Source organism: Cetorhinus maximus, chromosome 29 (genome assembly GCF_964194155.1).
Source record: "Cetorhinus maximus chromosome 29, sCetMax3.hap1.1, whole genome shotgun sequence".
Lineage (NCBI taxonomy): Eukaryota > Metazoa > Chordata > Chondrichthyes > Lamniformes > Cetorhinidae > Cetorhinus > Cetorhinus maximus.
The window spans coordinates 17,166,038-17,182,926 of record NC_135907.1 but is presented as its reverse complement, the minus strand read 5'-3'; the positions used below and the strand labels follow the sequence as shown (position 1 = coordinate 17,182,926).

At 42.5% G+C, this 16,889-nt stretch overlaps 1 protein-coding gene across 1 annotated transcript in view; it reads left to right on the top strand.

Annotated features, from left to right (window-relative positions):
• Positions 1–2,711: 2,711 nt before the first annotated feature.
• LOC144669308 (paired box protein Pax-6-like) overlaps positions 2,712–16,889 on the top strand; it is a 64,435-nt gene continuing 50,257 nt past the window's right edge. The window contains exon 1 of the mRNA XM_078531668.1: positions 2,712–2,828. The gene's annotated coding sequence lies outside the window, so the exon portion shown is untranslated. The remainder of the gene's footprint in view (positions 2,829–16,889) is intronic.

The window sequence follows — 16,889 nt, the reverse complement described above, 5'->3', positions numbered from 1 at the left end:
AAATGCAAGTCTTTCTTTCTTTTAAAAGTTAACTATGTAATATTGTTTAATCAGCCTTAAAGCGTGCTAGTGTATTAGTCCTGAATATAGATTCACCACTCTCTGCTTCAATATACCTTTTAGAAATCACAAAGTCTTGCACTTGTGCACTGTGTTATCTACCCTTTCGAGAAAGAAAATGAAGGTTCCCTCACTAATACGATTACTTTGCAATGGTGGAGCATGAAATCCAACCAGAATCACTGTCACCGCTTTAAAGATTCTGTGCTCTTTTGTCACATTGTGGTTGAGCTCATTAAAATATCTGTGCCTCCCGGACTCAGCCTGCAGTTATATTGTTTTAATTTTTGATTTTTCTTGGCTGCGCACAGCCGAAAACCCTTTTGCAAGCTTGCTTGGGCGCGTGTCGCTGCCTCTGGCCTAGAGCAGGGTTTGAGATGTCTGTGCCAGTGAGGGAGAGATGCAGAGAAAATGGGGAGATTGTCAGATAGAATCTAGTGTGTGTTGTCTGAAATGAATCTGTATGTGTCAACCAGGCATAAATTATACAGTTACTTGTCTGAAAATGTACCTGGCCTACTAAAGGGGAATGTCCTGTGTTTTTGTTTTGTTCCTTCTTTCTACTTTCCTCTTTTCCATTCTTTCTCCTGCTTGCTTTCTTTCTTTATTTCTGTCTCTCCTCATTTCTTTCTTTTTTTTCCCTGCCCCTTTTCATTTATTTTCTTCCTTCGCAAATTTTCATGCTGTATTCCTTCTTATTTGTATGTCATACCCCTCCATATACTCAGCCTCCCCCTCTTCCTTCTCTTCATTGTCTCATGTCTCTTTCACCCTATGCCTGTTCTCTCTTCCTCATTTTCTCATGTTTGTTTTATTCAACCTAAGTTACCAGATGCACGTTTCTCCCCTGCTTCCATTGCAGTATTTAAGATCCTTATTTTCCATAACTCTCCCTCCTATCCAACCTTTTGGTCATGTGTCCTTTCTATCGTCCATCTAATTCCATTTTTTATGTAGAAATGCATTATATAGGATTTGCAGTGCAGAAAGAGACCACATGCCTAACTGATCCATTCGAGCCTCCTTCCTTCCATTCTACTTCTTCTAATCCTATCAGCATATCATTCCGTTCCTTTCTCCCTCATGTGGTTATCCAGCTTCCCCTTAAATGTATCAATGCTAATCACCTCAACTACGACATGAAATAACAAGTTCCATATTCTCACCACTATCCAAGTAAAGACGTTTTTCCTGAATTCCTTATGCATTTATTAATGACTATCTGATATTTATGACCTCTAGTTTTGGAGCCTCCTACAAGTAGAAGCATCTTCTCCACTTCTACTCTATCAAGCCCTTCATAATTTTAAAGACCACTATTAGATTTCTCTTTTCTGGAGGAAACAGACCCAGAACGTTTCTCAACCTGTTACCTTTGACTCCAACGTCCAGATTTTTGCTTTCATTATTCTACTCTCCATGTCTATCTTTGTTTTTTTTAAAGAAGAAAGACTTGCATTCATCTACCACCTTGCAAGAACCTTAGGACACCCCAAACTGCTTTCCAGCCAATGAAAAGCCTAGTCACTTTTGTCATGTAGGAAAAGCAGAAGTCAATTTAGGCACAGGGAGATCCCACAAACAGCTGTATGGTAATGATCACATGATACGTTTGTAATGATGGTCGGGGATAAATGCTGGCCAGGACACTGGGGGGGAAATTCCCTTACTCTTGCTCAACTAGTCTCAGGGGATCTTTAATACCCACTTGAGAAGGCAGGCAGGCCCTTGATTTAACAGTTTAAAGTCTAATTTTTACCCATAAAGGGCAGATACAGATATATCTTTTAAACATATCTTATCTCACTCCAGAGACTTCAGCACAAAATCTGGGCCGACACTCTGAGGCAGTACTGACATGTTTCAATTGAGTTCCTATCTGCCCTCTCAGGTGGAGGTAAAAGATCCCAAGGCACTATTTCAAAGAAGTGCAGGGGAGTTCACTCTGCTATCCCGCTCAATATGTACCTCCACCAACATCGGTGAAACAGGTGATCTGATCGTGATCACATGACTGTTTGGGGGCGCTTCCAGTGTGCAAATTGGCTGCTGCCTTTCCTACAGCAGTGACTACCCTTCAAAAGTACTCCATTGGCTGCAAAGCACTGAGATTGGAAAAGATCCATATAAATATATAAAAATGCAAGTCTTTCTTATTGCCTTCATATTTTGCTTTACTTTATCCTGCTCTTAAAATCCGAGTTGGTGCCTCCTTGTTTGATGGGCTTTCCACTATATCTTGTGCTCCCTTCCTTCCTTCTCTTCCAGTCTGTTTCCTTGCTTTTTCGCACCATTCTCCCTCCCCCCTCTCTATAGCCCAGAGAATGGTTTCAGGAACACTTGGTGCAGTTTTTTTCTTTCTCCCTCTTCCCTCCACTCCTTGACGTACACACTTGGACAGCCTGACCCCTCCGATCATGCCACTCTTTTGTCGCAAACAGGCAACTTTTTTTTAAAACACAAGGCGTTGACTCGAAGTGACAAGCCTGCCACGAATGTTCTAAATGATCTTTCCAGGCAACCTAGCGTACATGATACCTCCAGACTCCTACAGCCCATTCTGGGGAATTAAGTTCAAAGTTGACGTTAATGTTACGAACAAATGTCACAAAGACTCATCGCCCCATTTTTGCATTTCCCAGAACTTATTTATTCATACGGAGTTCATATTTAGAAGCAGACTGACTAACAGCATTATAGACACAGGACTGCCTACAACAGGAGTTACCCATCCAGCTTTAGGCTGAGTATGACAATATTTTAAATTTGTGTGTTTTTTTTTCCCCCCCAATGTTTTTTATTTAAAGGAAGCACAAATTAGGCATGGCGTTTGCCAGAAAATGTAACTGCGGGGCGCAGCATCAAAAGCAAAACTGAGTCTTTATTTTGTGTGGGTCTTAGTTGCACATTGTAACAAATGGTCTGAAAATGTTACCCTTGATTTTGTAACTCCGAGTGCGAAGTGGGAGTTTGCTCCACATCGTAAAGGTCTGTAACATCTTTGACTATACGTGTGTTGGCTGGGTGACACCAAGAGGGGACACAAGTGTTTAGTATTTTTTTTCACCCCTATTTGAAATTAAAGCGTTTGATACTTGTGTTTTTATTTGGCTCTCCAAACGCTGTTTAATTGTGGCCTTTTGGTTGGTCTCTGACATGCAAATATTTTACTGATGGGGGTGGGTGGGGGAAATAACCACAGTAAGGAAAAATGGTTTAAATTATTATTATGTTAAAATGATCACGGGCACTTGTTTTTTTTTTGGATCGGGTAATTGCTAGTTTTCCAATGAAAAGGTGTGTGGGGTGATCCAAAGGTGCTAGATTCAGGTAGTTCTGAAGACTCGCTTCAAGTTAAATCCCAAATGTTAATGATACCTTGTATAACGGCTGGATCCGGATTTTACAACCCAGGCAACGAACAGTTTTTGTCGGAATGTTATGAACGGATCAGACCAATGTGTAGCTGGGTGTACTTTTTTTAAAAAAAAATTACGTTGCAGATTTACTTATTGTTTTTGCTAATTCCACGTCAAAGTTTGTTCAGGGAGCGAATAGGAAAAGTGGTTTGGAATGTTAAGGTTGGATTAAAATTATTTTGGGGGAATCCATGGAAAGGTTATTTTTGACGTATGGATGAAACAGGGCTTAAAGTTATTCTGCAAGTTAATGTAATTATTATTCTGAGGTCGATTCAGGGGAGAGAGTGGACGCTTTGATAATCGTTGCGCGATTGCCAGAAACAATTGTAAATAATTTGCTTTTTGGTGTGGCTCCTGGTCTCTGAAGCATCTCCAAGTTTCGCGTGAATGATTATATCCTAGGATATTTAATATGCAGTGCCCTTTAAAGAGTGTTATTTCTCTTTGAGGAGTAGCATGTGGCAAGTGTGGTATGATGTTCAGTTAACATTTTTCTATTTGCATGTATATATATATATATATACATACACACACATATATATATGTGTAAAATGGAAAGGTGTTGTAACAGTTTTAATATAACCAACAATTTGATGTAACATTATAATAGACAGTGACCATGTTGGTCAGACACAGTAAACAGTCTGTCTCACTTTCCCTGCATAGCCCTGTGGTGCTGTATCCCTTACTGATGGAATCACACAATCTTACAATGCAGAAAGAGGCCATTCTGTCCATCATCCCTGTGCCGGCTGTTCGAAATGCTTTCCAGTTTGTCTCACTCCCCTTGCTCTTTCTGCATCGCCCTGCAAATTTTCCCTTTTCAGGCGTAGATCTAATTGCATATTGAAATTTGCTATTGAATCTGTTTCCACCACCCTTTCAGGCAGTGTGTTCCAGGTCATAACAACTTGCAGTTGTTAAAAAAAGCCTCCTCATCTCCTCCGAGTTCTTTTGCCATTTATTTTAAATCTGCGTCCTCTGCTGCCCACCCTCCTGCCAGTTTATCAAAACCCCTTGTAAGCAGCTTATTTGACTTATACCTGCATTGTGCTTTAATCTCACATATGCTACAGCCTATTCTTCATCTTTTCCGTTTCTCAGTTTTAGTTCCAGCTCAGTTACCAACATTCTAGAAGAATAAGCTGATCGTGTTGGATTAAATAGCGTGAGGAGGCTCGTGTGGAGCATAAACACTCGTGTGCACCAGTTGGGTCCAATGGTCTATTTCTCTGCTGGAGACCCTGTAATTCTATGTAATTTAGGTTTATTTTATTACATAGTCAGGAGGACTCTCCTAACTTATCTGCACTCTTGAATCCCCTCGCTAAACCTGTCTGCCTTTCTATCTGGCTTTCCTTGTTTAAAACACAACTTGAAACCTACCTCCTTTCTACCTCTCTACTGCACCTTTAACTCTTTGACCAAGCGTTTGGTCATCTGTCGGTCGTAATATCGTCTTCCATAGTGTGGTGTTATATTTTGTATTACAATGCCCTTGTGAAGCATCTGGGGCATTTTATTACATTAAAGGTGCTATGTAAGTACATGTTGTTGTTGCATTATGTCTCCTGTTCTCATTCTGTCAGGACAGCTATGCAGTAGCGGTAGTATTTTAAAATTGAAACAGTATAGACAGTGTGCAACTGCCCCTAAGGTGGCATTGTATTTGGTAATCTCACTGTGATAGGTCAAAGGATGGCTGGTTATGGAAAACAGAAAAAATATGGTGCACTGGTACACCGGGGGCGTCTTTCTGAGATTGGGGGCAAGGCACATTGTTGGGGTGGAGTAGAGGGAGTTATAACCTGCATCTAATAGTCCTGTAGCTTGACGCGAGTGTGCTTGAGATGGACGTGGAATGAAAATGTAGTATATTTTCCCTTCCCCAGCATTAACGTCTCTGACTTTGAAGAACACCAAGAAAACTGAAGCAGTGTTTTGGTGTGTCCTTACACGATTGGTAAGATAAGGGTTTGTTTCCATTATACACTTGAGTTTCTGGTTTTAGTCTGAGGGGGTCTGAGCGGAGACCAGATAAATTCTCAGAGGGAGTGAGGGAGAGAAAAAAATCAAGAGTGACTGGGTGGTTACAGAGCAGCATTGTCATCAGCCTCAGAACAGGATGAATGCCTGCCTTCTTGGCCAAGCACCGGGTTAATAATGCAGACGAGGGTCCTCAACTGAAGCAAAACTATAACCTGGAATTGCTGCCAAGACTCTCCAGTGGGAGGTTGGTAGGACATCTGGAAAAATTGTGTGAATGGCTAAAAGTCTCTACTCTGTTTCTATGGGGCTTGTGGTAATCGATTCTAATATCTCCCTCTTGTGTTTGGTGTCAATTTGTGTCTGATTATGTGCCTGGAAAGCGCCTTGAGATATTTCACTGCACTAAACGTGCTTTATACACGGGGTTTGTTGTTTCCGTCAACCTCCTGTCGAAGCTACAACATGCAAACCTCTGGAAAATCAGGGCCATGCATTTTGAAAAGTGGAATAGGCCCCTCAGTCCAGCCTGACACTCCACTGCAGCTGTGAGGAGTGCTGCACAGTTGGAGGTACTGAATTTCAGATGAGACATTAAACTCTGAGTCCCCCTCAGAGGCAGATAAAAGATCCTATGCCAGTTATTTGAAGATGAGCAGGGGAGTTGTCCCAGGGAATCTGGCCAATATTTACCCCCAACCAACATCACAAAACAGATTATCTGGTCATTAGTGCATTGTAGCTTGTGGGACTTTGTAGTTTGCATTTTTGGTTGCCTCCATTTCCTACATTACAATAGTGATGACACTTTGAAATGACTTCATTGACTGTAAAGCACTTCGGGGTGTCTTGTGGTTGTGAAAGGTGCAGCATCAATGCACAACCTATTTCCTCGATGGCTCATTGAGTTATTTATTACATAACAATGCTTCTGAATACATTTTATGTAATAACACACTACACATTGCATGTAGAGTTAATAGTTGGTTGGCAGAATAGTGCGAGACAGCAGTAAATTGGATCAGTTTAATACACAAAGGGAGATAAACTTACTGAGTTGCACATTGATCCTGTAGCACAAATTCCTAGGCAACCATTGATCAATATTACATGCATGTCTTTCCGATCTGTTTTACACTCATGTTTCCTTGTTTAAGTTCAGTATAGTCGTTTGACAGCACAGAACTTGAGTATTGGTGAAAAAAGAGACATGCTGTTGAAGCTTTTCATCTTGGATTCATCAGGACAGATGCAAGAATGCCAGGGCTGGGATTTTCTGGCCCTGTCGTGGGCGGTGCCCCAGCCAGAAATCCATTGACTTGCGGCGGGACCGGAAGATCCCAGCGCAGGCGGGTGCAGAAAATCCTGCCCCAAATTTAAAGGGAGCAATAATTTATGCTGCATGAGAAAAGGGGTGCTGATTTGTTGGAAAATCAATTCTAATTGGCTGAGGCTTTGCCGTGGAGAATGTACCAGGGGACTATTGTCCCTCATGCTTTTGTTTAATTCAAAAAAAGCGCAATGCCTGGACATGTTCCTTTTGCATTGCAGAGGACAGGCTCTGTGTATGAATAGATGAGGCTTCCAGAGGTGTGAGCCCAACTGATCATCTTAAGTTGGTTGTTAGTGTAATTCTTAGCACACTTGGGATTGTTCAGGAAGTGCTGCCCAATCACGGAATCACATCTAACATTGGACATTATGCTCTTAGTTTTGCAAGCACAGGCTGGGTGAGTATGGTCAGTACTCTGCCTATTGCAAACAGCCGAATGGACGTGCTGCTTGATATGATCTGCCAGTCATTGGGACGTATGGGCCTACATACCTGGCATGGCAGCAGTGTTGAAATTCCTAACCCTACTCATTTGTATCGTAGGCAGAACATTGTTTTGGCTTGATTGCAGCATCCTGTCGTGAAAAATACTGCTCTTGTTGCTACTTCATAGTAGCAGCATAAAATGGCTAGCTTCACCTGTTGCTCAAATTTTTGAGGTACCTTACCCTTACAGGGTAATTTAAGCCTAAGACTGCCACTTTTGGATGTGAAAAGTGCCTAGTCTACCTCAAATTATGCTGGAAGGGTAAGGTATCTCAAATTTTGAGCAGCAGGCGAAGCTAGCTGTTTCAAGCTGCTACTATGTGGTAGCAACACAGTGGTATTTTCCACTAACAGGATACTACCATCAAGCTAAAAAGACATTCTTCCTACCACACAAGTGAGTAATGTGGTATATGAATTTCAGTGCCGGAACGATACTAGGTACTTAGGCCATATGGCTCAACGACTGGCGGATTGTTTCATACAGCACATCTTTTTGGCTGTTCGGACTAGGCAGAGTGCTGACCATACTCGGCCAGTGCTTGCAAAACTCATAGCATAATGCCTTTCGCCAGATGTGATTCCGCAATTGGACAGCACTTGCTGAACAATCCTGAGAGTGTTAAGAATTACACTAACAACCAGTTTAAGATTATTAGTTGGGTTCACAATGTGCCTCACTTATGTTTGCTGGAAGCCTCGTATATTCTAACGCAGAGACCTGTTCCCTGCACGCAAAAGGAACATGTCCAGGTATTGTGCCTTTTTGAATTAAACAAAAGCACGGGGGACAATTGTTCGCTGGTACATTCTCCATGACAATGCCTTGACCAATTAGAGTCGACTTGCCAACCAACTAGCACCCTTCTAATGCAGTATAAATTGACTTTGAAATTTGGCATTCTTGCTTCTGTCCTGATGAGTGCAAGACAAAAAGCTTCAACAGCCTGTCTCTTCTTTCAGCAATACTCAAGTTCAGTATGTTTTGTTTTGGCATTAGAGTCAATATCTTAGGGAAAGAAATAGAGTATTTAAGGGGAAGCTGGATAAATGCATGAGAGAGCAAGAAATGGAAGGACATGTCGATGGGGTAAGATGAACTAAGGTGGGAGGAGGCTCCTGTAACACATAGACAGCAGCATTGGGCTGAATGACCTGTTTCTGTTCTGTAAAATTCCATGTAATGTTTAATTAATTGTTTTCATCTGTTTGTTATTTAACATATTTTAATGGAATATTTTGTTTCTCATCCTCTTCCCCTAAGGTGTTGACTCTATGCCAGAGTACAGTCCCAGATGTGCCTTTGGCTTTCCAGGACCCCATTCTGTGGGAAACTTAACAAGCAATGCCAATGGGCTACATGCTTGTGGGGGTGAGGGGCGGGGGGATGGTGTGGGTAGCGGTGGCATCACAGCTGAGCCCAACCCTGCACTTACCCAATATCGACCTGTATGAGCTTTCCAACATTTGTCAAAATAATAATTCTTGCACTTGTAGAAAATCTGAAATCATCCAATTGTCTTAAACTGTTTCACACGTTGATTTTTTTTCTGAAATAGGCTAACTGCAGTTTTACATTTTGTTTTCTTTCCCTAAACCGACCCAATGTTTTCTTTCCTTCTGTAGTTTTCACCTCTCCTGGCAGATTGCATGGTTGGTGGATAGTTGGAGTTGGGGGGGAAGGTGATTGTTGTAGGTTTTTATACCCTGACACCATAGAGTAGGTTCGGCAGACCAGCTGGTCTCTTCCCGTCCACCAATTTTTTTGTGTGTCTAAGTCATGTTGGTAACAATGCGCCTTAGCAAAGATACTGTATTGCCGTGGTTGGGTTACTGGGCTAGTAATCCAAAGGCCTGGACTAATATTCCAGGGGATGTGAGTCCGATCAGGCCCCTCTTGACAGCTTGGGAATTCCAACATGCGGAAAAGCTGGCATTTTACAACAGAAGTAGCCACGGAAATGTCTTAAAAAAAAATAACTAGTTCACCAACATTCTTTAGGGACGGGTATCTGCTGCCCTTCCCTGGACTCGTTGACCTGTGTGTGAGTCCAGTCTCACACCATGGTGAACACTGCAGACTTTATTTTCTGTCTGTTAGATGGAGTAAGTAAACCTTAAACAATTCAGCACTCTCTCGGTATTGCGCTGCAATGCCAGCCTGGGATATTTGCTTAAGTTTTGGAGAGGAGCTTGAACCTCAACGGGGAAAACTCTTTAACACCCCTCTGAAGTTGCATCAGATTGCTTAGGAATGAACAATAAGTTCAGGCTTTGCCAGTGACGTCCACATCCAGGAATGAATTAAAGGATGATAATGTATGTATTAAATAAATGCAGGAGTGCCATACCCCAGTAATGCAAAATGCATTATAAGCAGTGTCTGCTTGGCTGTCTGGTAGCAGTTATACTCTGCTATCTGAGTCAGAAGGTTATAGGTTCAAAACCAACGCCAGCATAACCCAGACTGAGGGAATCCTCCATTGTTGGACATATCTTCTTCCTGCTGAAATGTTTAACCTGGTTAGGTAGATGTAAAAGACCCTACAGCATGATTCAAAGGGTAATTCTTCAAGTGTCCTGGATAACATTCATCTCTTAACCAACAGCCCCAAAAAACAAATTATCTGATCATTTATCACATTATTGATGGTATTGCTGAAATATGTTGAAGCTTTTGTCTTGCACTCATTAGGACACTTCGCAAGAATACCATGGCGACGCCTCTACCAATCAGAGTCCACTTGCCAACCAATCAGCACTTTCTTCCCATACATTATAAATTGTTGTTTTCCCCTTATATTGGTATTCTTGCAAAATGTCCTGATGAGTGCAAGACAAAAAGCTTCGACATGTCTCTTTTTTCAGCAATACTCAAGTTCTGTAGTACCAAACGACGATTATTGTTTGTGGCACTTTGCGAACATTGGGTGCTGTCTTTACCTACAAAAATTCTCTTTATTATTAATGCAACATATAGTGAATTGTTACACACGGTATATTATTTTTTACTCTACAAAAAGAGATACGCGTAGAGCCCATGTTGTCTGCTCAAGATTTCTCGTTTCATCACAGATCTTAAAAAAAAATTGGAACAAGTGCACACAACGCAGGGTCTTCAGCCTGGTCTAGCTGTGAGGAAGGGGAAGGCAGGCACAATACCTTGGAAAGGTCAGAGAACAAGCATAGCTCAAGTGAAGCAGACAGCAAGTGCAGCATTAGGCAGTCATGTAGCAAGGATTTTCTAACAATTAAACTCTGATCAACAGGCTCTTTCCTTTAATAGATATTCATTCTTGGGACATGAGCATCGTGAGCAACCCCAGCATTTATTGCTCATCCCTAGTTGTCCTTGAGAAGATGGTGATAGTGGGCCTTCTTCTTGAACTCTTGCAGTCTGATGGTGAAGGTGCCCCCACAGTGCTGTTACATAGAGAGCTACTAGTTTTTTTGACTCAGTGACAATGAAGAGATGGTGATTATATGTCCCAAGTCAGGATGGTGTGTGATCTGGAGGTGAGCTTGGGTGCTGGATGATGTTCCTATAAGCCTGCTGCCCTTCTCCTGGCTGGTAGAGATTGTGTGTTTGGGACTATATTTGTATATTAGTATTCAAATAGTACGATCTTTAAAATTTGCCGAACACTGCAGCCTTTGTTTTGTCTCATTGGAAGGTAAAGACCTTCAGCACTTCTCATGCAGTACTTTCCTTGAACACCAGCCTAGGTTACTTGCCCAAGCCTTGGAGTAGAGCTTGGAATCTCAACCATCTGTCACGGAAAAGATGTATAAGATACCCATTAAATGGTGTTATTAGACAATATACTAGGGAGCTTTATAATCCAGCAATATGTATGTTACGCTATAATGTATAGATGACTCTTGCCAAGACCAAATAACAGGATTATATTTGGGGAACATGCACCAACGTACAGGTCCTCGTGGTGTATACCTCCTGCTCTATTGCTTGACACAGCAGTAAAGGGGCAGGGCAGGAAGTTTTTTTTTCTTTCATGGGATGTGGGTGTCACTGGTTAGGTCAGCATTTGTTGCCCATCCTGATTGCCCTTGAGCTGAGGGCAATTAAGACATTGCTGTGAGTCTGGATTCAGACCAGGTAAGGATGACAAAGGGCCTAAGTAAACCAGATGAGTTTTTGCAACAATGGATGATAGTTGTCATGGTCACCATTACTAAGGCTAGCTTTTAATTCCATATCTTGTTAATTGAATTTAAATTCCACCGGCTGCCTGAGCCCCCGGACCATTAGCCTGGGCCTCTGGATCAATTACTAGTCCAGTGGCATTATCACGATACCATCATCTCCCCCAAAAGTCATGAGTGGGCCAAGGGTTAAGGTCCATTGGAGAGTGGGAGGCACCCATGGAGGATGGGGCAAGTGGCTGTTTAGGATATGAACTTTGTCAGGTTAGGGACTAACAGGCAAAGCTGACAACAAGTGGAGCATGGACAAGCCCAGGTGAGAAGCTATGGATGTGTTGTGTGTTTCTGTGATCTTACTGACAAAAATGGCTGATATAGATAAGAAGGTAAAGAGATCAACAGCAACTTGCATTTTTACTGTGACTTTGATAAAGTGAAATGGCCCAAGACACTCCAAAGAAGCATGAATCAGACAAAACTTTGACACTGACCCACATCAATATATATTAGGTCAGATGCCTTGGTCAAAAAGGTAGGTTTTAAGGAGTGTCTTAAGGGAAGAGAGAGGCGAATAGAGGTTTAGGGAGGAAATTCCAGAGCTTAGAGCCTTGCTCGCTGAAGGCACAATGTCCAGTGGTTAAGTGGTAGAAATTGAGATGCACAAAAGACCAGAATGGGAAGAGCATAGAGGTCCCGAAAGGCTGTAGATCTGGAGAAAGTTACAGCGATAGGATGGGGCGAGACCATGCAGTAATTTGAACAGAAGGATGAGAATTAGCAGCACCAGGAGGACTGCAGTGGTTCAAGAAGGCAGCTCCCCACCACCTTCTCAAGGGCAATAGGGATGAGCAATAAATGCTGGCCTGGCCAGCACCACTGACATTCCAATAAAGAATAGAAAGAAATTAAATTTGAAGCGTGGCCGGACCAGAAGCCAAGTTCAGTGGGCACAGGGATGATGGATGAATGTCGCTTGCTGAGAATTCATGGAGGGTGGAGGTGTCAGACAGGGATTAGGATTTTGAGATAGGTGGGGCCAGAGGCGGTGTTACAGAGGTGGAATAAAATGGTAATGGATGTGAGGAGGGAAGTCCAGCTTGTGGCTGGACAGTTTAATAAAGTTCTAATCTTCTTATCCTCAAATGTCGAATAGAGATGTTGACAGAATCAGGACCAGAGGTGCTGACTCTGTACCTCTAGATGGTATTGCTCAGGGGAGCATTTAAATAGTAAAGCTGGAATTTCAAGAATAGGTCCCTGATTTCCCCCGAGCTAACTTTTTAAAATTCATTTACAGGATGTGGGCATCGTTGACTAGGCCAGCATTTATTGCCCATCCCTAATTGCCCTTGAGAAAGAAGTGCTGAGCTGTCTCCTTAAACTGCTGCAGTCCATGTGGTGTAGGTACACCCACAGTGCTGTTAGGGAGAGAGTTCCAGGATTTTGATCCAGCGACAGTGAAGGAACGGTGATATATTTCCAAGTCAGGATGGTGTGTGGCTTGGAGGGGAACTTCCAGGTGGTGGTGTTCCCATGTGTCTGCTGCCCTTATCCTTCTAGGTGGAAGAGGTCATAGATTTGGAAGGTGCTGCGTAAGGAGCCTTGGTGAGTTCCTGCAGTGCGTCTTGTAGATGGTACACACTGCTGCCACTGTGTGTCGGTGGTGGAAGGAGTGAATGTTGAAGGTGGTGAATGGGGTGCCAATCAAGCGGCTGCTTTGTCCTAGATAATGCTAAGTTTCTTGAGTGTTGTTGGAGCTGCACTCAACCAGACAAGTGGAGAGTATTCCATCACACTCCTGACTTGTACCTTGTAGATGATGGGAAGGCTTTGGGAAGGCAGGAGGTGAGTTACTCACCACAAGATTCCGAGCCTCTGACATGTTCTTGTAGCCACATTATTTATATGGCTAGTCCAGTTCAGTTTCAGGTCAATGGTAATCCCCAGGATATTGATATCCTCAGGATTCAGCGATGGTAATGCCATTGAATGTCAAGGGATGATGCTTAGATTTTCCCTTGTTGGAGATGGTCATTGCCTGGCACTTGTGTGGCGCGAATGTTTCTTGCCACTTATCAGCCCAGGCCTGGATATTGTCCAGATCTTGCTGCATTTGGACATGCACGGCTTCAGTATCTGAGGAGTCACGAATGGTGCTGAACATTGTGCAATCATCAGCGAACATCCCCACTTCTGACCTTATGATGGAAGGAAGGTCATTGATGAAACAGCTGAAGCTGATTGGGCCTAGGACTGTGTAGACATGAGAGGAGAAATCAATAGAGGAGAAGAAGGAGTAATTTTGTGAGGTTCCACTCAGTAATGGAAGAAAGCCAATAATGTTTGGCTCTCTCTTCACCACTCCACTCACTGCTAATGGGCTGGTGCACTTAGGGTGGAGTTTCACAAAGTGACTCCCAAACTATTTTCATTGGGATCACCACCAGGAAGGAGCAGTGCCACAGAGAGTAAGTTCAGACAAGAGGCACTGATACAAGATGGGGTGGTGACGGTATCTAAAGCAATAATTTTATGAGGAGACTCTCTTATGGTGGAGCATGCTCGAGGGGCTGAATGGCCTACTCCTCCTCCTAATTCATATGTTCATATTCGGCTGAGTTAGATAGATTCTCGAAAGACAAGGGAGTCAAAGGGCATAGCGGGTAGACGGGAAAGTACAGTTGAGGCTACAACCCATGATCGGTCATGATCTTATCAAATGGCAGAGCAGGCTTGAGGGGCCGAATGACCTACTCCTGCTCCTAATGCACATGAATGTTTGCATGGCCATAATTTTACAGGACACTGCTTGTGACTTTGGCCTCAGTGGCTTTGGATGGAGTAGAAGAAGGATCCTCAGGTTTAAAACCAGGAGAGGTGGGAGTATAGTTGCAGGGCAACGACATGGAGTAGAACTTTAGAAAACCAGGGCAGTTTGGAAATGGGGCTGGTAATTGGTGAGAATTAAAGACTTGGGGGTGACATTTTGTGAAGAAGGGGGTTGGCCACAATTTCAAGAAGATAGGGACCATGTCACAGTATTATACCGCATGAAGACGAAACTAAAAGGCACACAATTATTGTTTCGCATTTCATCATTTTAACTAATGGGCCTGATCACTATCAGTGCTCTGTGTTAAAAAACGTTCATTTGAGAATTGATTCAGGACAGAATCAGACTTGGCAATGATGCTTCCAATGGTGCAATATCCTGCTGTTACTTGCTGTCAACTTATGCACATAAAGAATGCTGCCAAGGCAAGGTACTATGAAAGGTTTATAGTGTATAAAAAGCTGATTTTAATTCCCAGCCTATTGCCTCTGAAAGAAATTCCCATGCAAATATGTAGATTTACAGCACAGAAACAGGTTCATTGGCCCTATATGTCTATGCCAGTATTTTTGCCCCACACAAGCCTCCTTCCATTAGCATAATCTTCTATTGCTTTCTCCCTTATGCATTTATTTAGCTTCTCCTTAAATGCTTCTATACCTTGAGTCTGAGCTTTCTAGCGGGTATGGTTTAGTGCGACACTGATGAAATCTTTCCCCACTGACTAGTGTCAGACTGGAAGAAGAAAGTGTATAAGAAACACAAACACAAGGTAGGGGGAATCTCCTTAGAAACAGAGACTACCAAATCCATAATGTCTGCAGCTTCTTAGGTGACCTCTGCATGAACTCACCAGTATTTACTTAACGACAATTAGAACTTATAGGCTTAAGGAGTTCATGCATCTGCGCTTTGGCCGAAGAGTAACTTTAGTGGAGATGGGATCGTAGACTTGTGTGTACGCAAGTGGAATCTCTATCCCTGTATGTGTTCTAGCTGACTAGGCATTACTAAAGCTAGATTTGCTTCTATGTTTTAATTCTTGCATCTGTCATACTTTAAAGTGTTGCAGTTTATTACAGATACAAAATCAATTTGGAAAGGGAAAGCAGTAATTTCATGCCGGATCCTTCTGGGTATCAGGCTTGGCTCAGTGTAGTAGACCTCTCAATACTGAGTGAAAAGCTTATGTCTTCAGACTTTGCTGTGAAGACTTGTGTACACAGTAGAGGCTGACGTTTCAGTGCCGGGGTACCCTCTTTCAAATGTGACATTAAACAAGGGCCCCTGTCCTGTGAAACTTTATTTGTTGTTGTTGGAGGGAGGGATTGAGGATAGGATGATATAATTTCAGCAAAAAAAAACCATTTATGTAATATCTTTCATGACCACTAGATGTCTCAAAGCGCTTCACAGCCAATGAAGTACTTTTGAAGTATAGTCGCTATTGTAATGTAGGAAACGCAGCAGCCAATTTGCACACAGCAAACTCCCACAAGCAGCAGTGAGGTAATGGTTTGATAATCTGTTTTTGTGATGTTGCTTATGAGTGATAAATATTGGCCAGGGCACTGGGGAGAACTCTCTTGCTCTTCTTTGAAATAGTGCCATGGGATCTTTTACATCCAGCAGAGCAGGCATCCAAAAGGCTTCACTGGAGTGTCAGCCTTAATTTTTGTGCTTAAGTTCTCGAGTGAGAATTGAGCCCAGAACCTTGTGAATTTAAAGGCAAGCATGTTACTAACCAAGCCAGAAGAGGCTATTTGGCTTACTGTCCCTCTGCCGGCTCTCTCATAGAGCCACCAGTTAGTTTCATTTCCCTGCACTTTACCTATTCTCTCTCAACTCCTTTCATTTTCAAATATTTATCACTTGCCTTTTAAAATCTATTCTTGTGTCTGCTTTAACCAATGTTTCTGGGCAGGGAAGTCCATGCCCTTACAGACCCCTATGTAAATAAATCCTAACTTCTCTCTTCGTTGTTTTCCTGATGATCTAAATTTTATACCCCCTGGTTATTAACTCACTGACCAATGTAAGTAGTTTTTCCTGATTTACCTCATTAGAACTTAATAACTTTGGACACTTCATAAAATTCCTCTTAGGCTTCTTAGATCTACTGAAAGGAGACCTATTTTTCTAGCCAGTACTTGTAACTAAATATTCTCATTTTGGGATTATTTTCAAGAATCTCTTCCGCACCCCATTGATAGCCTTAATCTCCTTCTAAAGTAAGGTACCCAAAAGTGGATACAATATTCTATACTTCGGCCTGACCAATGGAGAAATAAACAATCAAGCATTTATATAGTGCCTTTCTCAACCTCAAGACATCCCAAAGTTCTGTATGGCCAATAAAGCACCATTGAGGAATGATCACGGTTGTACTGTAGGAAATGTGTCAGCCAATTGGTGCACAGGAAGCTCCCACGAACAGCAATGTTATATTCACCAGAGCATCTGTTTTTTCCAATGTTGGTTAAGGGATGAATATTGGCCGGGACGCTGGGGAGAACTCCCCTGTTCTTCTTCGAAGTAACGCCATGGAATCTTTTATGTCCGTCTGAGAGAAAAGATGGGGCTTCCAAACAACAACCCTGCCCAA